This window comes from Cetorhinus maximus, chromosome 13, assembly GCF_964194155.1.
Source record: "Cetorhinus maximus chromosome 13, sCetMax3.hap1.1, whole genome shotgun sequence".
NCBI classification, from domain to species: domain Eukaryota; kingdom Metazoa; phylum Chordata; class Chondrichthyes; order Lamniformes; family Cetorhinidae; genus Cetorhinus; species Cetorhinus maximus.
In genome coordinates this window covers 71,529,849-71,553,783 of record NC_135891.1, presented here as the reverse complement: position 1 = coordinate 71,553,783, position 23,935 = coordinate 71,529,849, and the positions used below count along the sequence as shown (strand labels likewise).

The following is a 23,935-nucleotide window of genomic DNA, read 5'->3' as shown; positions in this document are numbered from 1 at the left end:
TCCAGTGCCAGAGGGCTATGCGGAAAGAAGCAGAGCCTAAACCTAGTGTGAATGAGCAAGCTATTGCTGTTTAAGTACCACTTCATAGCACTGTTAACAACACCTGCCATGACTTTAATGATCGAGTGTAGACTGATGGGGTGGGGGTGGAGGGGTGCTAATTGGCTGGATCAGATTTGTCCTGCACTTTTCCAGTGTAGATGCCAATGTTGTAATTTATTCTGGTTGAAATCGGGAATAATGAGGAAACATAGTCGGCAGGATTCGAACCTACGTGGGCAAATCCCAATGGATTTCGAATCCATCGCCTTAACCACTCGGCCACGACTACGGGTATATGCCAATGTTGTAGCTGTACTGCCATTGTTATAGCTGTGCTGGAACAATTTGGCTAGGGGTGTGGCAGTTCTGGAGCACACATCTTCAGTGTTACTGCTGGGATGTTGTCAGGGCCCATAGTCTTTGCTGTATTCAGTGCCTTCAGCTGTTTTTTGATATCATTTAGACTGAATCACATTGGCTGAAGACTGGCAATTTTGATGCTAGGGACCTCAGGAGAAGCCGAGGCAGATCATCCACGGCACTTTTGGCTGAAGATAAATCCTTCATCCTTGTCTTTTGCACCACTGTGCTGGGCTCCCCCATCATGAGCATGGGGATATTCATGAAGCCTCCTCCTCCAGTCAGTTGTTGAACAGTTCACCATTATTCATGAGTGCATGTGCCACAACTGCAGAACTTTGACCTGTTCCATTGCTTGTGGGTTCGCTTAGCTTTGCCGCATGCTGATTCCACTGTTTGGCATGCATGTAGTCCTCTATTGTAGCTCCTCAAGTTTGTTATCTTATTTTTCGACATGTTTGGTGCTACTCCTGGTTTCCTTTCCTACACTCTCATTGAGCAAGAGGTGAAAGCTTAGCTTGATGGTATGGTAGAGTGTGGGATATGCCAGGCCATGAGGTTACAGATTGTGGTTGTATGCAGTTCTGCTGATGGCCCAGAGTGTCTCATTCTATCCCATTTAGCACAGTGTTGATTCCACACAACATGATGACGCTATCTTCAGTGTGAAGATGGGGCATCATCTTCACAGGATTGTTTGGTGGTCACGCCTACCAAGACTACCAAATACTGTCAGAAACAGATATATCTATGACAAGTAGATTGGAGATGATGAGGTCAAATTAGGACTTTTCCTCTTGTTGGATCCCTCACCACCCGTCTGCAGGCCCGGACTGGTAGATTTGTCCTTCAGTGCTTAGACAGGTCAGTACTGGTGTTACAAAGCCACTTTTGGTGATGGAAAATAAAGCTCCCCACCTCCCCCCCCTCCCCCCCCTCCCCCCGGCAAAGTACATGTGCCCTAGCTACCCTCAGTGCTTCTTCGAAGATGTCAACGTGGATTAGTACTGATTCATCAGCTGAGGGAGGTTGGTACGTGGTAATCAGCAGCAGGCTTCCTTAATCACATTTGTTGACATCAAGGTGCCCCAACAAAATTGAAGTCAATGGGAATCTGGGGGGAAACTGTCCACTGTTTGGACTCATACTTAGCACAAAGGAAGATGTTCGTGGTTGTTGAAGGCCAATCATTTCAGTCCCAGGACATTGCTGCAGAAGTTGCTCAGGGCAGTATCTTAGCCCAACCATCATCAGCTGCTTAATCAATGTTCTTCCCTCCATCATAAGGTCAGAAGTAGGGATGTTTGCTGATCATTACAGTGTTCGGTACCATTTGCAATTCCTCAGATACTAGAGTAGCCGGTGTCCATATGCTGCATTTAGGCTTGGGTTGTTAAGTGGTAAGTATTCGCTGCAGTAATTTACCAAGGCTCCTTCGACGACGAATAGACAATGGCAAACATTCAAAGAGCGCATGGGTGAACTGCAACAATTGTTTATTCCTGTCTGGCGCAAAAGTAAAACAGGAAAGGTGGCCAAACCATGGCTTACAAGGGAAATTAGAGATAGTATTAGATGCAAGGAAGAGGCATACAAATTGGCCAGAAAAAACAACAGACCGGAGGATTGGGAGCAGTTTAGAATTCAGCAAAGGAGGACCAAGGGATTGATTAAGTAGGGGAAAATAGAGTACGAGAGTAAGCTTGCAGGGAACATAAAAACTGACTGTAAAAGTTTCTATAGGTATGTGAAGAGAAAATGATTGGTGAAGACAAATGTAGGTCCCTTACAGTCAGAAACAGGGGAATTTATAATGGGGAACAAGGAAATGGCTGACTAACTAAATATATACTTTGGTTCTATCTTCACAAAGGAGGACACAAATAACATACCAAAAATGTTGGGGAACACAGGGTTTAGTGAGAGGGAGGAACTGAAAGAAATCAGTATTAGTAGGGAAATGGTGTTTGGGAAATTGATGGGATTGAAGGCCGATAAATCCCCGGAGCCTGATAATCTACATCCCAGAGTACTTAAGGAAGTGGCCCTAGAAAGAGTGGATGCATTGGTGGTCATCTTCTGAGATTCTATAGACTCTGGAACAGTTCCTACAGATTGGAGATTAGCTATTTAAAAAGGGAGGCAGAGAGAAAACAGGGAATTATAGAGCAGTCAGCCTGACGTCGGTAGTGGGGAAAATTCTAGAGTCCATTATAAAAGATTTAATAGCTGAGCACGTGGAAAACAGTGGCAGAATCAGACAGAGTCAGCATGGATTTGTGAAAGGGAAATCATGCTTGACAAATCTACTGGAATTTTTCGAGGATGTAACTGGTAGAGTTGATGAGGGGGAGCCAGTGGATGTGGTTTATTTGGACTTTCAGAAGGCTTTCAACAAAGTCCCACATAAGAGATTGGCATGTAAAATTAAAGCGCATAGGATTGGGGGTAGTGTATTGAGATGGATAGAAAACTGGTTGGCAGACAGGAAGCAAAGAGTAGGAATAAACGGGTCTTTTTCCGAATGGCAGGCAGTGACTAGTGGGGTACCGCAGGGATCGGTGCTGGGACCCCAGCTATTCACAATATATATTAATGATTTAGATGAGGGAATTAAATGTAATATCTCCAAATCTGCAGATGACACAAAGCTGGGTGGGAAGGTGAGCTGTGAGGAGGATGTAGAGATGCTTCAGTGTGATTTGGACAAGCTGACTGAGTGGGCAAATGCATGGCAGATGCAGTATAATGTGGATAAATGTGAGGTTATCCATTTTGGTAGCAAAAACAGGAATATAGATTATTATCTGAATGGCTATAAATTGAGAGAAGGGAATGTGCAACGAGACCTGGGTGTCCTTGTACACCAGTTGCTGAGGGTAAGCATGCAGGTGCAGCAGGCGGTAAAGAAGGCAAATGGTATGTTGGCCTTCATAGCTAGAGGATTCGAGTACAGGAACATTACCAGAAGGATATGGAGGCGTTGGAGAGGGTTCAGAGGAGGTTTACCAGGATGCTGCCTGGTCTAGAGGTTATTAGCTTTGAAGAGAGGTTGGAGAAACTCGGATTGTTTTCATTAGAGCGACAGAGATTGAGGGGCGATTTGATAGAAGTTTACAAAATTATGAGTGGCATGGACAGAGTAGATAGTCAGAAGCTTTTTCCCAGGGTGGAAGATTACTAGGGGACATAGATTTAATGTGAGAGGAGAAAACTTTAGAGGAGATGTGCGGGGCAAGTTTTCTACACAGAGGGTAGTGAGTGTTTGGAATTTGCTGTCAAGAGGAGGTGGTGGAAGCAGGTACGATAGTGGTGTTTAAGAGGCAGCTTGACAAATACATGAATAGGATGGGAATAGAGGGATACGGACCCCGGAAGTGCAAAATGTTTTAGTTTGACAGGCGATATGATCGGCGCAGGCTTGGAGGGCCGAAGGGCCTGTTCCTGTGCTGTACTTTTCTTTGCTCGTTGTTCTTTGAACAGGGGTGTCTTGCTGCAATTGTACAGGGCCTTGGTGAAACCACACCTGGAATATTGTGTGCAGTTTTGGTCTCCTTATCTGAGGAAGGATGTACTTGCTATAGAGGGAGTGCAGTGAAGGTTTACCTGACTGATTCCTGGGATGGCGGTACTGACATATGAGGAGAGATTGAGTCGATTAGGATTATATTCGCTGGCGTTCTGAAGAATGAGAGGGGTCTCATAGAAACCTATAAAATTCTAACAGGACTAGACAGGGTAGATGTAGGAAGGATGTTCCCAATGGTGGGCGAGTCCAGAACCAGGAGTCACAGGCTGAGGATATGGGGTAGACCATTTAGGACTAAGATGAGGAGAAATTTCTTCACCCAGAGAGTGGTCAGCCTGTGGAATTCGTTGTCACAGAAAGTAGTTGAGACCAAAACATTGTATGTTTTCAAGAAGGAGTTAGATATAGCTCTTGGGGCGAAAGGGATCAAAGGGTACGGGGAGAAAGCAGGAGCAGGCTATTGAGTTGGATGATCAGCCATGATCGTAATGAATGGCGGAGCAGGCTCGAAGGGCCGAATGGTCTACTTCTGCTCCTAGTTTCTATGTTTCTTTGATAGCACCTTTCAAACCCACGAACACTACCATTTAGAAGGACAAGGGCAGCAGACACATGGGAACACCACCAAATGGAAATTTCCCTCCAAGTCACTCACCATCATGACTTGGAAATATATCGCCGTTCCTTCACTGTCACTGGGTCAAAATCCTGTAACTCCCTTCCTAACAGCACTGTGGGTGTACCTTCGCCACATGGACTGCAGCAGTTCAAGAAGGCAGCTCATCACCACCTTCTCAAGGGAAATTAGGGATGGGCAATAAATGCTGGCCGAGACAGCGAAGCCCACATCCAAGAATGAATTTTTAAAAAATTCAGGCTTGGGCTGATAAATGGCAAGTAACATTCATGCCATCATGTGCCAGGCAATGATCATCTCCAACAAGATAGAATCTAACCATCTCAACCATGTTCAACAGCATTACCGTCACTGAATCCCCCACTGTCAACATCCTGGAGGTAACCATTTACAAGAAATTTAAAAAGACCAGCCATGTGAGGAGGGGTGAAATGACTATTCTCCCATTCCCCATTTGATTGTGACAGGGTATGTATGAGAATTTAAAGAGGATGTGCTTCGCCAAATCTGTAACAGTCTTACTATTCACGCTTTGAAGTTGCAAAGAATTATTAGATTAAACAATGAATAAGGTAAGTTTATTGAAAGTCTTTCCCGAACTTAAAAAAATGAGGTGAAATGCATACAGCATTCATATGTTCACACCCTTTTGCCTGGGCACACGCACGCACGCACACACAGACACAGACACATGCCCGACTACAGATGTCAGAGTAAGAGGATAGGCTTATAGGATGTTTCACAGTTCATGAAAAATAAAGGTTATACATTTAGCTGTTTCTTGGCTGGTCTCGATGCAGTGGTTCAACGTTGTGGCTGTTTTGTTTAACTGTCCTGCTGGGTGTAGTTGCATGGAATAGATTTCCATGGTTTTTTGAAAAGACCTTGGTTCACAGTTTTTCTTCTTCTCAGGGTGCTTACTTTACAAACTGCAAATCTGCAAGTCCCAGAGAGAGAGCATGAGCGCACATAACTTCAGCAGCCTGTATTCAGTATAGCATTATTTTTTCTCCTTGTTTCTTCCTTGGTAAGGCCCTTGAAGCACCTGGCTGATTCTATTGTTACGAGGATAATTTTTTTAAAGGTACAATTTCTAATTTTTCTTTTTTCTGGCTGGATTTAAAAAAAAGACTGGAACCCTCTAAACACTGCCCAGACTGCAACAATAAACAGTCGTATTCCACCAAGTGGGATGAAAAAGAAAAGACACTTTATCTTGTGGGGAGCATGAAGGACCCCATCTCCTATTGGCTTCACACTATCCTGAGACTTTTCAATTGTTTCTGAGATGAGACATCAAAATGCAATTACATGTTCTCTAACAATAACTGCAGCAGATATGGACTAATAGAAATTCTCTGGAACATACAGCCGGCAGAGTATTTTAAGGGACTGCTTACCAAGCATGAGAGATCAATCAAAAGACAGTGCTGTACTGAAATAAAAACAAAAAACTACTGCAGATGCTGGAAATCCAAAACAAAAACAGAATTACCTGGAAAAACTCAGCAGGTCTGGCAGCATCGGCGGAGAAGAAAAGAGTTGACATTTCGAGTCCTCACGACCCTTCAACAGAACTGTTGAGGTTGAGGACTCGAAACGTCAACTCTTTTCTTCTCCGCCGATGCTGCCAGTGCTGTACTGAAACAGGCTGCTGAAGGTGTGCCCCCTCTGTCTCCGTTTCTCTCTTTCTTTCTCTCTCTCTTTCTCACTTGGTAGGGGAAATGATGATGTAATGGTAATATCATTCAACTTGTAATCCACAGGCCCAGGCCAATGTTCTGGGGACAAGGGTTCAAATCCCATCATGACAGCTGGTGGAATTTGATTTCAATTAATAATCTGGAATTGAAAAGCTAGCCATCAGTAATGGTGACCATGAAACCATTGTTGATTGTCGTAAAAATCCATCTAGTTCATAATATTTTTCTGGTTTACCGTAAAGTAGGTTTATGGGGGGCTGTGTTGTTCTGTCTGTGTGTGTGATTTAATTACATCTTGTAGCCAAGCAGACTGCAAGTTGAAGTATCAGAAGAAGTAAGGTGTAGAAGTGTCTTTAATATGCTAATGAGTAAACATTGTTGGGGTCTGGAAAGCGTAAAGGGAATTTGCATTTGTAGATGGATGAAGAGGGGTTTCGTTTTCAAAGGGACTTCCGCCTGTTTACAAACAAGCAAGCAGAGGGACGTGTTTATTTTTCTCAAAGGATATTGACAATATATATTGGCAACATGAAAAGATTTATATTATGAAAAAGGTAAAGTTCCAGAGACATGGACAATGGAATTTACATATTAAAAGAGAGAAACGTGTATAACGGAGAATGAGGCTGTGTCAGGGAAGGCATTGTAAGATCTAACAGAAGTATGAGAAGCCTCCAGTATTTGTGCATTAAGCCTGCTGCCTACAGAAACCAAAGCTGGGAAAAGTCACTTTGAATTCCACTGCCCAGGGTATTATGTTAACTGTTTAAAATCTATTTTTTTAACCATTGCCTTAACAGGGTTTTAACTGGAAGCCAGATTAATTAGGGGCTCTAGGAGTTATTATAGTAGTAATTTGTAGTCCTGCGTATGCGCTTGAAATCTTTTCTTTTGTTAATAAATATTTAATTTAGTTTTTAAAAAAAGTCTCAAGTCTTGGTGGACTTATTACTTCTGAATTCAGGGCACACATCTTGAAATAAATACAAATTGCAAAACTGTTATGATAGCATGATCAAGTTTCCATTGTGGATTTGATCTGCCTGGCACACATCATCTGCCACATCAGGGAAGGAAATCAGCCATCCCTACCTGATCTGGCCTACAGCAATGGCGTGGCAAGTCACATAGTTCAAGGGAAATCAGGGATAGACAATAAAATGCTGGCCTTGCCAGTGGCACCCACATCCCATGAAAGAATATATATAAAAAAAGTATTGTACCCGGATTTGCAAAGTAACCATCCTGAGAAGAAAAATCTACTGCAAACCAAGATCTTTTGGGAATAAAATGTGGAAATCTGCTCCATACAACTTCACCCAAGAAGACAACTGAACCAAATGGCTGCAACATGGAATCACCACATTGAGACCGGCCAAGAAACAGCTAACCATATACTCCTTTGGTTTATTTCTTTCATGAACTGTAAAAATCCTTAAGGCTATCCTCTTATTCTGCTATCTGTACTGATGTGTGTGAGAACCAAGATGAATGTATGTGACGGGGGTTGCGATTTAGCTAGGTTTTTTTAATTAAAGAAACAATGTCAATGAATTTACCTTGTTTTTTGTTTAACCGAAGAAAACCTGTCTGACTAACTCTTTACAATCTGAAAGCACAAATGTTGGGAGCGCTACAAAATTGGCAAAGCACATCCTCTCTAAATTCACTAAGAAACTGTTACAGTCACACCTGGAGTGGGAGAATAGAGGAGTCATTGCACCCCTCATGTGGTCAGAACAGTATATTTCAGAGAAATTCTATTAGTTTATGTCTGTTACAGTTATTGTTTCAGAACAGGTAACTGCATGTTGATGTCTCATCTCAGAGACTTTTGAAAAGTCTCAGGGTAGTGTGAATCAGCAGGGAATGGGGTATTTCATGTTCCCCAGGGGGTTCTGCGTCTCCCACCTGTTGGAATGCAAAATTGTGTGTATTGCAGCAGTCTGAGCAGTAGTCCCACTGCTGTACCGGGCCCCAGTATTTTGACAAATCTAGCTATAAAAAGAAAAATTAGAAATTGCACCTTCAAAAGACACATCCTCGTAACACCATATAGATATCATGGTACAAGAGCTGGTCAGAAGTGTGGAACTCTGCAGTGAGTAACTCACTCCCTGATTCCCCCAATGCCTGCCAACCATCTACATGGCACAAGTCAGGAATATGGTAGAATTCTCCCTATTTGCCTGGATGATTGCAAATCTAACAACACTCAAGAAGTTCAACATCCAGGACAAAGCAGCCCACTAGATCAGCACCCCATCCACCACTTTAAACATTTACTCCCTGCACAGTGGCAACAATATGTACAATCTACAATCACCACAGCAACTTACCAGGCTCCAACAGCACCTTCCGAACCTGTGACCCTACCATCTGTAAGAAAATGGCCAGCAGATGCCGAAGAACCCACCACTTGCAAGTTCCCATCTAAGTCATGCACCATCCTGACTTAGAAAATTATTGCCTTTACTTTACTGTTGCTGGGGAATTTACTGAACAGCCCCAATGAGAAAACCAATGGACACCATTTCATCTTTGATTACTGTTACTGTAATAATTAAACAAAACCAATATAAAATAAACATGAATTAACATGGGAATGGAGGTTGATATAAACTATAAATTACGCATCAAATAGGAGATAAAACAAAGATAGATCTCATAGATTTACCACGCAATCCACTCAGCATATATGGCTTTAATATCAGCCAAACAGTCCTTCGAAGCTCTGAACTTTGTCCAGTAGAATTCTAGCTCTTTTCGTTCAAAGGTTTAGCTTGATCCTCATTTAAAAGCAGCAGCCAACCAAACTGAGTACCATGACAAGTTTTTTTTTCCCCAAGATGTCACATGCCTGCAGAACCTCCTCAACTCTGCTCACAATGATGTTGATGGCCTGGATCTACCAGATGTTATCTCCAAGTAATAGAAACAGCTGCAGCAATGGTATAGTTGCCAATTCCCAACTCATGGATCTAACCTCCATCTTCTTCAGCCTGCCTGTACTGCACTACTTGGATCTGAGTTTAAATGGCCCTGTGTCTTTTTATCTGGTTTCAACGACTATCAGTTTACCCAGAAACCTGAAGTTTCCATTTCTATTTCCATTTTGGTTTTAGCTTTCCTAAAAATCTGAAGGTTCAGTTTCCCTTTTAGTTTCTGTCTCAAAACATACAAAGTTTGAAACAACTGATTCTATCAAGCATCAACAGAAAATACTGAGAATTGCATTGCTCCTTATTTCCTAGCTGACGAGAATTGTTTTTGTCACTATATGTAATCCTTGTTCAATTTTGATTAAAATTGTATCATCTTTATCTGCTACAGAAGATAACTGCCAGCAGAGTTGTAGAAATACTACAGGAGCAAGATGATGAAAGTTCAATACCACAGAATGCATTGCTAGGTAAAGGAAGCTCAAATTTATGCTGACTTCAGAAACTGATTATATACCATACATTTGTAGGTAATATTTAGCTTTTCTTTTAGACAGACCGGATGATGTTGTTCCTGATTCTCAGCCTGTGGTGTTGAAAGAAAAGCCTTTGTAAGTTTTCATATGTGTTACCAAAGTTCTTTGAAAATCTAGTTTAAGTTCAGCTTTAATGCATATACGTGGTCTTTACTGAAAAACATTTAGAGATGTGTAAATTCATTCTCCACATGTTGTACTTGCAAGTTCACATTGTCAGTGGGAATAAATAACACACTTCCGGGTATTTTGTTTGATTTTCTGTTGAAGCATGTGCTTTCAATCAAAAATGGTATTAGGATTAGTTTTGGATTGCTCTAGCAAAACAGGAACATGTATGTTTATGATTCTGTGATATTTCAGTATAATGTGGATAAATATGAGGTTATCCATTTTGGTAGCAAAAATAGGAATATAGATTATTATCTGAATAGCTATAGATTTAGAGAAGGGAATGTGCAACGAGACCTGGGTGTCCTTGTACACCAGTCACTGAGGGTAAGCATGCAGGTGCAGCAGGCGGTAAAGGCAGCAAATGGTATGTTGGCCTTCATAGCCAGAGGATTCGAGTACAGGAACATTACCAGAAGGATATGGAGGCGTTGGAGAGGGTGCAGAGGAGGTTTACCAGGATGCTGCCTGGTCTAGAGGTTATTAGCTATGAGGAGAGGTTGGAGAAACTCGGATTGTCATTTTTACATATGTATAAAAGGCCTTGGGATTTTCCTTAATCCTGGTTGCCAGTGACTTTTCATGACCCCTTTTAGCCCTTCTGACTCCTTGCTTAAGTTTCTTCCTACTTTCTTTATATTCTCCACAGGCTTCATCTGTTCCTAGCCTTCTAGCCCTTACGAATGCTTCCCTTTTCTTTTTGACTAATCTCACAATATCCTTCGTTATCCAAGGTTCCTGAAACTTGCCATGCTTATCCTTCATCCTAGCAGGAACATGCTGGTACTGAATTCTTATCAACTGACGTTTGAAAGCCCCCCACATGTCAGTTGTTGATTTGCCCTCAAACATCCGCCTCCAGTCTAGATTCCTCAGTTCCTGCTTAGTATTGTTATAATTAGCCTTCCCCCAATTAAGCACCTTAACCCGAGGACTCCTGTTATCCTTATCCACCAGTACCTTGAAACTTACTGAATTATGGCCACTTTTCCCGAAATGCTCCCCTACTGAAACTTCGACCACCTGGCCAGGTTCATTCCCTAATACCAGGTCCAGTATTGCCCTTTCCCTAGTTGGACTATCTACATATTGTGTCAGGAAGCTCTCATGGATGCACCTTACAAATTCTGCATCATCCAACCCCATCCAAATCACTAAGTGATTCCCAGTCAATATAGGGAAAGTTAAAATCACCCGCCACAACAACCCTATTGCTTTTACATCTTTCCAAAATCTGCCTGCATAATTGTTCTTCAATCTCCTGCCGGCAATTGGGAGGCCTATAGTAAACCCCCAACATTGTGACTGCACCCTTCCTATTCCAGAGCTCTACCCATATTGCCTCGCTGCATGAGCCCACCGAGGTGTCCTCCTGTCGTACAGCTGTTATATTCCCCTTAACCAGCAGTGCAACTCCCCCACCTGTTCTACATCCCTCTCTATCCTGCCTGAAACATCTAAATCCTGGAATGTTTATCTGCCAATCCTGTCCATCCTTCAACCAAGTCTCTGTAATAGCAATATTCCTATCTCTGTTACATCAACAGAAAACAGTGATGTTGTACATTGTCTGATTCTTCACTGGAAAGCAACATTTCTCGATATAATGTGCAGTCTGACAAGAAATGATGGGCTGAATTTTACACCAAGTTGGCAGGGGGTGAAATTGGGCGCAATGCCATGGATGCCATTCTCATTGTATACTTGGCAATCCCTGCCAATGCAGCAATTTTATGCGTGGCATGTGGCAGCCCACCTGCCATGTGCCAGACAACTTAAGGGCCTCTTTCCACTCCAGCCAAATTTCTTCCTTTGGCAGGTGGAGGCCAGCACCAAGTGTGAAGACCAGGCAAAAGGGGGCCCCTTCAAAGGTCTTCTTCTGCACCCACCACTGCCATGTTTTCTCTCCCTGCCCCATCCCCTTATATGCCACCCCATTCTTGGTGAGAATCCATCCACTTACCTTTGCATCCAGCTCCAGCAGCGTTTGCCACTGGGGACTGAATTCAGTCTTAGCAGTGGCCACCACAATCGGTAGCGTTGCTGGGACCCAGAGAGCTGCCGAGCATTTAATTGGCCTTGGCCCTGCATAAAATTCTGGCCGATGTGCCACAGGAGTTACTCTAGATAAGGCAGTGGCTGGCTTTACTCTTTATATTAAATGAGCCCATCAGTGCACTGGTCAGTTTTCTCTGATAAGCTTTTCTTGACATTTTAGTTGCTCTTCCACTGGTCACTTGTGTACATGGAACATTTTGAGTGCTTACAGACCCTTTGGTTAGAAACGGGCTGCATATGTGGCCGATTCTGAACTCAAGTACAAAAGTGAGGCTATCCTTACGCAAATCTGCTAAAATGCATAGAAAGAAAGACTTTTGTTTATGTTAGACCCTTTCACGACACAGGACATCCCAGAGTGCTTTTAGCTAATGAAGAATTTTTAAAGTGTAGTCACTGTTACAATTTAGGAAACAATGCAGTCAATTTTTGCACAGCAAGGTCCCACAAATAGCAATGAGTTAATGACTGGAATATCTGTTTTTGTTGTTGGTTGAGATGCTGAATAAATGAGTTTTTTATTTGATGTCTAATCATGCCACTAGCTCTGTATTGTGTACTCATTTTACATGTGCATTTAGGAGCAAAATACTCATTTGGAATTTCTACCATACCTTTATCCTCTGTTGTGGTCATAATTGAACCTAGTCTCTCTAGCTATTTTAAACATATTGAGTAGTAGTTCTCTGTTGTCTACTATTAAAATAGGGGCTGTCCAGATGTACATGGCACTTCCAGGTATTAGCTTTCATTTGCTGCTGCAAATTTGCAAATTTCCCCTGTAACTGGAAATGCCATCTCTTCTTCCATTTTAAAATAATGGTGTAACGTTAGCAGTCCTGAATTTCTTCAGCCCCGTGCCTGTCGGCAGAGAGATTGGAAAATGAAGGGCAGAGCCTCCATTGTTTCTTCTCTTCATTATCTTAGCAGCTTAGAATATTTTTCATCCTATCTGGTAATTTATTCACTTCGAAGGAAGCTAGGCACCTTAATATTTTTTCCCATCCAATATTTCACACTTCTCATCCATAACTACATGTTCACCTGTTTTATGAATACAGACCCAAAGTATTCATTAAGAACCATGCCCACGTCTTCCATCTCCAGATGCAGATTTTTGGTTTTTAATTGACTCTTTTTTTTCCCCCTATCTTTTTGCTCTTTATGCATTTATAAAATATTTTTGTATTTTCCTTGAAATACTCAACAGGTCAAGCAGCATCTATGGTGAGAAACAGAGTTAACATTGAATCAATGCCCTTTTATCAGAACCACAGAGTAGGGTGTGTTGTGATACGGCAAGTGATATTTGCTGGGCTGATCAAATCCACAAGGGAAACTTAGTCACGCTATCACAACGGTTTTGCAATTTGTATTTATTATGAGAAAGTTTGTGCACTGAATTCAGAAGTAATGACTCCCCAAACACCTTTAGAGATTTTAAAAATTAAAACATGTATTAACAATACATAAGATTACAGTTACATGGTTTCTTAACATTATAACAATTCCCAAAATTCCTAATTAACCAAACTCCCAACTACACACCCCTTTAAGGCAATAGTCCAAAATATATATTAAATTTGTGGCTACAATCCTTCAAGGTTACCACAAGCATCCACTCGACAGTAGAATTCCAAAGGCGTTTAACAAAACTTTGGTCACTGGACTTCTGTAAAGTGGCTAGAGGCTTTTCCCCAAGTATATTTCACATAGGAAAATAGAAGCAGGAGTAGGTAATTCGGCCCTTTGAGCCTGCTCTGCCATCAATATGATCATGGCTGATCCTCTATTTCAACAGCATACTCCCGCTCTCGCCCCATATCCCTTGATGCCTTTAGAGTCTAGAAATCTATTTCCTTCTTAAATATGCTCAGTGACTTGACCTCCACAGCCTTCTGTGGTAGAGAATTCCACAGGTTAATCACCCTCTGAGTGAAGTTTCTCCTCATCTCATTCCCAAATGGCCTACCTTGTATCCTGAGGTTGTGACCCCTTATTCTGGACCCATCACAGCGAGAGGAAACATCATCCCTGTATCCAGTCTGTCCAGCCCCATCAGAATTTTATACATTTCAATGAGATCCCCTCTCATTCTTCTAAACTTCAGTGAATACAGGCCTATTCGGCCCAACCTCCTCATATGACATTCCTGCTATCCCAGGAATTAGTCTGGCGAACCTTTGCTGCGGTCCCTCTATGGCAAGTATATCCTTTCTTAGGTAAGGAGTCCAAAGCTGCACACAATACTCCAGGTGTGGTCCCACCAAGGCCCTGTACAGCTGCAGTAAGACATCCTTGCTCCTGTATTCAAGTCCTCTCACAATGAAGGCCGACATACCTTAACCATGCCTTAACTGCTTGCTGCACCTGCATGCTTGTTTTCTGTGACTGGTGTACAAGGCCTCCCCTTAGATCCCTTTGTACATCAACATATCACCATTTAAATAATACTCTGCCATTCTGTTTTTCCTAACAAAGTAGATAACTTCACACTTATCCACTGCCATGTATTTGTCCACTGACTCAAATTGTCTAAATCGCCTTGAAGCCTCTTAACATCTTCCTCATCACTCGCATTGCCACCAGGTTTTGTGTCATCAGCAAACTTGGAAATATTACATTTGGCTCCCTCATCCAAATCATTGATACGTATTGTGAATAGCTGGGGCCCAAGCACTGATCCTGCGGTACCCCACTCATCACCGCCTACCATTGTGAAAACGACCCATTTATTCCTACTCTGTTTCCTGTTTGCTAATCAACTCTCAATCCACGCCAATATATTACCCCCAACCCCATGTGCTTTAATTTTGCACACTACCCTCTTATGTGGGGCTTTAGCAAAAGCTTTCTGAAAATCTAAATACACCACATCCACTGGCTCTCCCTTATCTATTCTGCTAGTTACATCCTCAAAAAACTCCAGTAGGTTTGTCAAACATGATCTCCCTTTCATAAATTCATGTTGACTTTGTCTAATCTCATTGATATTTTCTAAGTATCCTGTTGTCACATCCTTTATAATAGACTCTATTACCCCTACCACTGATGTTAGACTAACAGGTCTGTAATTCCCTGTTTTTTCCCCATCTTCCTTTTTTACATAGTGGGATTACATTTGCCACCCTCCAATCTGCCACGACTGTTCCAGAATTTTGGAAGATGACAACCAACGCATCCACTATTTCCATGGTCACCTCCTTTAGTTCTCTAGGATGTAGATTATCAGGCCCTAGGGATTTATTGGCTTTTAGTCCCATTAATTTCTTCAGCACTGTTTTTTTAGTAATACTGATTTCCTCTAATTCACCCTTCCCACTAGATCTTTGGTTCCCCAGTATTTCTGGGAAGTTATTTGTGTCTTCCTCCGTGAAGACAGAACTAAAGTAGTTGTTTAATTGCTCTGCCATTTCCTTGTTCTCTATTATAAATCCTCCTGTTTCCGACTGTAAGGGATCTACATTTGTCTTCACTAATCTTTTTCTTCTTACATATTATGGAAACTTTTACAGTCCTCTTATGCTCCTTGCACATTTACTCTCATACTCTATTTTTCCCCTCTTAATCAATCTCTTGGTCCTCCTTTGCTGAATTCTAACCTGCTCCCAATCCTCAGGGTTGCTACTTTTTCTAGCAACTTTATATGACTCCTCTATGGATCTAATACTGTGCTTAATTTCATTCATGGGCCACTTTTCCAGTTGTGTTTTTGCAGCAGAAAGGAATGCATAACTGTTGCAATGAATACATACGTTCCTTAAATATTAGCCATTGTCTATCAACCTTAAGGTTGGCAGGCAGGTGAAGAGCCCAAGCGGCCTTCGTATTTTTCATGGTGCCTCATCCACAGGCGGGATGAGGTTTCATGAAATGGTTTTAAATTTTCTCAAAAATTTTTATTGAAATTAATGCACATGCCCCAGCTCATGTGACAGTTTAACATGAGGGAAAATGTCATAAAAAAATTTTCAACACTTTATTGAACTGTTAAAACTTAAAACTAATCTCCCTAAGGCACCTCTGTCTCAGGGAGATTTCTGCACTCTTTCGCATGCATGCACGAAACAGCGCACTTCTGACTCGGAACCTCCCCCTCCGCCCCCCCCGCCACCTGCCCGCACAGGGAGCGCACAGCGCTTCCAGGTGCGCGTCACGCTGGGTGGGCCTTAATTGGCCCGCCCACATAAAATGGTGGCGCGGACCCGATCGGCGGTACTGATTGGGCCTGTGCCTGCCTGCATCCACCCCTGCACAAGGGGATTGTGCAGGGGCGGGCGAGGACCCAATGGGCGCCCCCAATTGGGTCCGCGCTGCCATTTTACGTGGGTGGGGCAATTAAGGCGCACTCGGAAACACTCGCTGAGCTGAAGATTCTCCCCCAGGATTTCATCCACCACAGTATTATTGCTAATCTGGCTTGTCCAGTCTATATGTAGATTAAATTCACCCATGATTAATGTAGCACCTTTGTTACATGCATCTCTAATTTCCTCTTTAATGCCACCCTCTACCTTTCCTGTCTACTTCACCAATTCTCAGTCTTTGCCAAAATATTACCCCCATTCCCTGTGCTTTAATTTTACACACTAACCTCTTATGTGGGACTTTAGCAAAAGCTTCCTGAAAATCCAAATACACCACATCCACTGGTTCTCCCTTATCTATTCTGCTAATCACCTCCTCAAAAAACTCCAGTAGGTTTGTCAAATATGATTCCCTTTCAAAACCCATGTTGACTTTGTTTAATCCCATTGATATTTTCTAAGTGTCCTGTTAACACATCCTTTATAATAGACTCTAGCATTTTCCCGACTACTGATGTGAAGCTGACCGGACTGTTAATTCAGCGTTTTCTCACTCCCTCCTTTTCTACATTGAGAGGTTACATTTGCCACCCTCCAATCTGCCGGGACCACTCCAGAATCTACAGAATTTTGGAAGATGACAACCAATGCCTCTACTATTTCCATGGCCACATCCTTTAGCACCCTGGGATGTAGATCATGGGGATTTATTGGCTTTCAGTCCCATTAATTTCTCCAGCACTATTGTTTTAGTAATACTAATTTCCTTCAATCCCTTCTGCTCGCTAGACCCTTGGTTCACTAGTATTTCTGGGAAGTTATTTGTCTTTCTCCATCAAGACAGAAATCAAGTAGTTGTTTAATTGCTCTGCCATTTCCATGTTTTCTTATTATGAATTCTCCCTTTTCAGACTGTAAGGGACTAACAGTCCGCTTTTATTTTCCTTGTAAGCTTACTCTCATTGGGCTGAGCTTTATATTTGGCGTGCAGGGGTGGGCCCTGCATGTCCACACGTAAAATGACGTGCGGTGATGTCGGGCAGGCGTCCGCCATTAATTAATGGGCCAGTTAAGGCCCTTGAGGTGCCAATCGACGCCAATTACTTGGTGCCCGTGTGATCTGTGCACGGGCATAACGGGCAGCACACATTTCTATTAATCTCATCCACAGGCAGGTTAAGAGGGCTCACTGGGGTCGCGAGTGTCAAGCAATCAAGCATTCATTTCTGAAAGTTTTTGAAACTTGCCTGTGTGATCTGCAGTACTTCAAAAGGCATACCAGCTGCTTTTTCTGGACTCCTAAGCTTCAGGTCAGCACTCTGCAGCGAGTAATCTTTTCTGGGCCTGCAGGTTTCAGGAAGTCTTCCCTTAGCCTGGGAATGGGAACTAAACTGTCCACTGGAGGCAGCTCCTCTGAGGAGGAAGGGAGGGCTAGAAGGGGGTGGGGGGGAGGGGTGGAGGCCAGGAGTGCACATTCAGCCTCCAGGGGAGCCACCTTTGGGAGAACAGGCGCAGGTACAAGGGGCACAGGGCCAAGAGGTAGTTCAAGGCGGAAGGGGCTGCAGAAGACGCCACTATCCTGCTGCCAGGATTTACAGGCAGCAAAGCAGCTACCTCAATATGTCTGAGGTGCAGTGCCGAAGGAGGCTCTGTCTCTCAAGGGAGAGAGTCAACTATATCTGTCAGATGATTGGGCCTGAGATCTGCGCCAACTGTGTGGGTGGACACCCCATGCCAGTGGCTCTGAAGGTCAGAGCTGCCCTCAACTTCTATGCCTCTGGTTCCTTCCAGGGGTCGGTGGGTGATCTTTGCGGTGTCTCCCAATCAGCTGTCCACACTTATGTCAAGCAGGTTACAGACGCTCTGTTTGGGCATGCATTGACCTTCATCCACTACCGTCAAGCCAGACACAGTGAGCCAGAGGCTTCGCGGCGATTGTTGGCTTCCCCCATGTCCAGGGTGCAATAGACTGCACACGTGGCCATCAAGGTGTCAACAGGCTTCCACTCCATGAACGTGCAGATAGTGTGTGATCACAGGATGCAGATTTTACAAGTCTGTGCAAGGTACCCAGGCAGCTCCCACAATGCCTACATCCTCAGACACTCCCAGGTGCTGGGGCTCTTCAGTGCTCCAGCCCGGCTTGATGGATGGCTGCTGGGTGACTAGGGCTATCCCCTCAGAAGGTGGCTCATGACGCCTCTCCGCCATCCAAGAACAGAAGCTGAGCAGTGGTACAGTAGATGCCACGCCTCCACAAGGGCTGAGTTGGAGAGAACCATCAGTCTTCTCAAGATGCACTTCCGATGCCTGGACTGCTCAGGGGGCGCACTCCAGTACCCCCCAGATCGTGTCTTGGTGATAGTGGCTGCATGCTGCGCTCTCCGCAATCTTGCGCTGGAAAGTGGGGACACAGTGGACGATGAAGATGTTGACGCAGTGGCTGCGGCTGCACACGATGAGTGCAGCAGTGAGTCCGAGGGTGAGCATGCACAAGGAAATGCTGAGGGAGTAGACGCTGACCCGGGCATAGTCGAGGGAGGCAGGGATACCCGGGAGGCTTTAATCCAATGAACCTTCAGCTAGCACACCACAGATAGACCACCAGGATAAGCCTGGGCTGTAGGCTCGATACTTGACACCCAAGTGCAAAATCTGACAGGTTAGGAACAGTCACTAAGGGCCTTGTTAATAAAGCTGAATGTCCAGCCAAGCAATCATTAAAGTTTTGAAAACCATACACATGCAGAAGAAAAGAGGCACCCTCGGCCATGGTGACATATCTGAATTTATTCTGTGAAGCAAACCAACTTATTCCAAAAAAGAAAGAGAATAGTGTTACCAAACAAAACAAATCATCTAGGGCCAACACAAAAGCACCAGTGAAAAAGTCATGGTGTGCCTTGTTTTCGTTTCCAGGTGCTACGTCTTGGTGCTGCCCCATCGCTCGGAGTGTCATCTGAGACAGTCTGCTGACTCTGCTGTCCTGTTGGCCTCGATGACTTTGGCGGTCATCCTCTGGCCCGTGGAGCCAGTGCTGGCCCCGCCTGAGAGGGAGCTGCCAGTTTCACAGTTGGCATCTGCCCATTCGGCGCAGCCTCACCAGATGCTACGGTAACTGGGAGAGGGACGGAGGAGCTGCTGCCCTCATCCGGAGCGCCCCGAGAGACGCCCACAGAGACGCCAGACAGCTGCTGCGCCGACGTGAGGTTGCTTCGGACCTCCCTACTCACCATGGGTGGATGGGCACCGAGCTGGGAAAGTTGATGCCCAAACCATCTCCTACACTGGCACTGACCAGCTGAGGTCAATGCCGATGTCAGGGCTCACTGGTAAAAGTGCATCCCCAGGAAGCCCTGATTGGTCTCCACGAGAGTCGCCACTCTTTCCATGGAGGATGCATTGCGCTCGGACATGTAGCTCCTTGTTACGGCAAGCATCCGCGTAGACGACTCCACCATGGAGACCAAGCCAAGCATAGCCTCGTGTATCTCCCCCAGATGCCCCCGTACACCCGACCGCATTTCCTGCACCTGGAGTTGTCCGTGGCGCAGCAGAGGCACATAATCAGGCACCAACTGAGCACGTGCCTGGTCCCCTGCAGTCCTCCGACTGCTGGCACCATGGGCACTCTCTGTCTCTGCCAGCTCCTCCAGCAACTGTGAAGTGCCCTCACCGCTGTGCCCCAGGACACTTGCCGATGTTCGAATTCCCACCAAGGTGCTAGTATCTGCACTGGTGCCTGCCTCGCAGAAATGGCGTGACGCTGGTGAGACGTCAGGCCCCTCAGGTGTGAGAGGGGGCCTCTGCTGCTCCTCCTCCCGGCCCTGCTCCGATGATACTGAAAGGAAGAACAAGGACAGTGGATCATTTAACATGCAGGCAATGTCAAAGTGTATCCCTGTCCCCCAGATCATTATGCGCTCATCCTTCCATAACCAGTGGTCAAGCCATGTTGCAAAATTAAATCCATTAACGTTCAACAGTGCAATGGCTGTTGGGAGAACAATGCTGACCTCACTGTTGGGCATAGATACCTGGTGCCACGGCCCCTGCCTCACCGACACCAGTGGACCTGGCTGCATGGTGTCTCTCCAAATCCAGGGCTTCCTGCTTGAAGTGGCTAAGAATGGTGATCTGCACCCGCCCACCGCCAGTCCTCGCACGCTCTACCACGTTATGAGCATTCTTCTCCTGAAAATGAGGGACAAGCATTGATTAGTGAAAATTGCATATGGACTCCCTTCGTGCACAGCCCACTCCAACCAGACATATCAGGGCTCCAGAGCCTCCTCACCCCATTGCTGCCGAACACTCACACAAAGATGCTAGGCCAGCTCCACCTCCCTCCCCCACCCCCCGCATCCACCCCCCCCCGCCCCCTTCCACCCCCACCGCGGACACATGTTGCCTATATCACATTAGGCACCACACAGTATATCCTTCCATAGCAAGGAGGCGCAAGCATGTGGAGCACAGAGCACAGCAGATGGTTCGTTGCCACACCACCTTGAAGCTCCCCTCCCAGCATGTCATCACCCTGACTTGGACATGGCCTGGAGTTCAAACACAGTGCCTAGGTGTAGCTCCTCCAGGTTTCCCCCAGACCAGTCATGTGGGACTCAGTAACATATGGTGTGGGGGCAACACACATCTCTTAATCACCCTCTCAGGCTGACCTCAGCATGGGCAGTATCTGCTTGTCCACCCAGCAAAGGACAAATGCCGTCTATGATTCAATGCAGTCCCTACACTCAGGCTTGGGAGGAAGGGTGGGGCGGAAGCAAGGGGGTAAGCGACCTGCTGGGTTAGATGACCAATGCCGACATGGTACTCACCCTGCCAGAGTGCAACGCATCGTTGAAGCGCTTGTGACACTGGATCCAGGTGCACCGCACCATGTCGCGGGAGCTCACCACCTCCGTCACCTCCTCCCAGGCACGTTTCGTCACGTGGGGAGGCGTCCTCCTCCCATCCTGGGGAACCAACACCTCCTGCCATGCTGCCCCCTCCTCGGGGAGGGCAGCAAGGCAGTCACCCAAGAAATGAGGCGCGTACTGGCTACCCTCTGGCCTGGCCTGTCCCACTGGCCTATCCTTCAGCCCCTTCTGCTCCGCTGGCCTACCCTCCAGAATGGCCTGCTCACCAGAAGCCCTCTGGTGAGCCCTTCCACTTAACATTGTGAGCAGGCCGGGTGTCCCTGGAGAGGGAGCACGCAGTGTCTGCCGGCACCATCGAGGCCTTCCATGCCCGGTGGGCACCGTGGGGACTGGGGTGGTTTGTTGACCCCTTTAATCACATTTTGGTTTAATGTTTGTAAGGTTCCTTTAAAGTTTTTCCTTGATTTTACAGCTGACCTGACTTAGGGGCTGTGCTTGATTTCTCCCTTGTTATTGTTAATTTAGTTAATTGTTTTAACTCTAAAAGAAGCTGCCAGCGCTTCTGATAAATAGGCCACCGGGTCACCCACAGTGACATCATTGCCTGCCCTATTACCATGCCCACTCCGGCAGCGCTGAACCTTTCAGCTTACATTTCACACAGGCTGGCTGTTAATTGGTCAGCCAGCATGAAATCGCAGTCGGGGGCCAATTTTCAGCGGTCCATTTTCCGACTGCTCCTGGGCCCACCGATAGCGCTTGCCCGCCAACGGTGAAATTCATGCCCTGGATTTTCTGAGCCAATATCCTCTATCACTATTGCACTGATTTCATCTTTAACTAACAGTGTCATACCACCTCCTTTTCCTGTTTGTCTGTCCTTCCTAAATATTGAATACCCTTGGATATTCAGTTCCCAGCCTTGGTCACCCTGCAGCCATGTATCTGTAATCGCAATCATATTGTAACCGTTTACATCTATTTGCGCTGTTAATTCATCTACCTTATTGCGAATGCTCTGTGCATTCAGATAGAGCCTTTAGACTTGTCTTTTTACACATCTTTTTTGTACTATGGCCCGTTTTGCTGCTAGCCCCAGTTTCCTCTGCCTTCCAGGCTTGCTTTTTACTTTTCTGTCTTTCATTTCTATCCTCGTTTCCCTCTCGTGTCTCCCTACTCAGGTTCCGATCCCCCTGCCACTCTAGTTTAAACCCTCCACCACAGTACTAGTGAAAATCTTTTTGAGGATATTGGTCCTGATCCTGCTGAGGTGCAACCTGTCCAGCTTGTACAGGTCCCATCTTCCCCAGAATCAGTCCCAATGCTTCAGGAATCTAAATCCCTTCTTCCTACACCATTTCTCAAGCCACGGTTTCATCCAGTCTATTCTCCTATTCCTGATCTCGCTAGCACGTTGCACTGGGGATAATCTTGAGATTAGTACCTTTGAGGTCCTGCTTTTTCATTTATTTCCTGGCTCCCTACATCCTGCTCCTCATCCCTCTTTTTACCTATGTCACTGGTACCGATAAGCACCATGACCTCTGCCTTCCCCTTCAGAATGTCCTGCAGCTGTTCAGTGACATCCTTGACCCTAGCAGCAGGGAGGCAGCAAATCATCCTGGTGTCACGTCTGCAGCTGCAGAAACGTCTGCCTGTTCCCCTTATGGTAGAATCCCCTATGACTACTTTTCTCCCCCCGCCCCCCCCCGCCTGCGCAGCTGAGCCACTCGTGATGTCATGGACTTGGCCATCTCCTCCAGCAGTATCCAAAATGAAAAATCTGTTAGAGAGGGAGATGGACCCAAGGGATTCCTGCACTACTTGCCTAGTGCCTTTACTCTGTCTGGCGGTCACCTATTTCCTTTCTGCCTGTGCACTCTTTTACCATCGGTGTGACAACCTCACTGTATGTGCTATCCACAAAGATCTCAGCCCTGCTGATGCTCCACAGTGACTCCAGCTGCTGCTCCAGATCTGAAACACAGATTTCAAGTAGCTGCAGCTGGAAACACTTACGGTATATGTAGTCACCATGGACACTGGAAGCGTCCCTGACTTCCCACATCGCACAGGAGGAGCATTCCACATGAGCGACTGCACTGTCATAACTTACCGTTAAACTACTCGCTTTACTTTTACTTCCTCTAGTTTAGAGAATATTAAGGATAGTAGAAATACTCACCAAGTCCTACTTACCAAGGCCACTGCTCTTTCTGAGGAAATGTAGAAAATGAAAGGATCACCTCCTTCCCCCTTCAAACTCCATGCCCATGAGAATCTACCCAGCATGCCCCGGGCATTCCTACAGGGTCCTGTTGATATTGGGCTCCAGCATCTTCTGCTCCTCGGGTGTCCATGATGTGAGCAAGGCCCTGGCCCTAACTCCTGACTTCTGAACATCACACTTGTTAAGATGTGTTCTGCACCGGCATGTTTTCCCGCTGACATACGCAGATGATCCAGGTGATTCCGGCAGGTTGGCCTTATAATGATATGCAGATGTATTACAATGAGGTTCCCAACGTCCGATGGCAGGAAACGCGGCCCAACAGACTGAGTGGATGATTGCAAGCTGGTTTCACAACATCATGAAACCAATACAAAAACAGAAACAAATACCTAGAAAGACTCAGCAGGTCTGGCAGCATCGGCGGAGGAGAGCACAGTTGACGTTTCGAGTCCTCATGACCCTTCAACAGAACTAAGTAAAAATTTCTATTTGAGTTTTTCGAGGTATTTCTGTTTCTGTTGTTGTTTTGAATTTCCA

At 45.3% G+C, this 23,935-nt stretch overlaps 1 non-coding gene across 1 annotated transcript; it reads right to left on the bottom strand.

Annotated features, from left to right (window-relative positions):
• Positions 1 to 249: 249 nt before the first annotated feature.
• On the bottom strand, positions 250 to 331 carry trnas-cga (transfer RNA serine (anticodon CGA)). Its single transcript has one exon. It is a non-coding gene; the product is annotated as a tRNA-Ser (tRNA).
• Between the last annotated feature and the right edge of the window lie 23,604 nt (positions 332 to 23,935).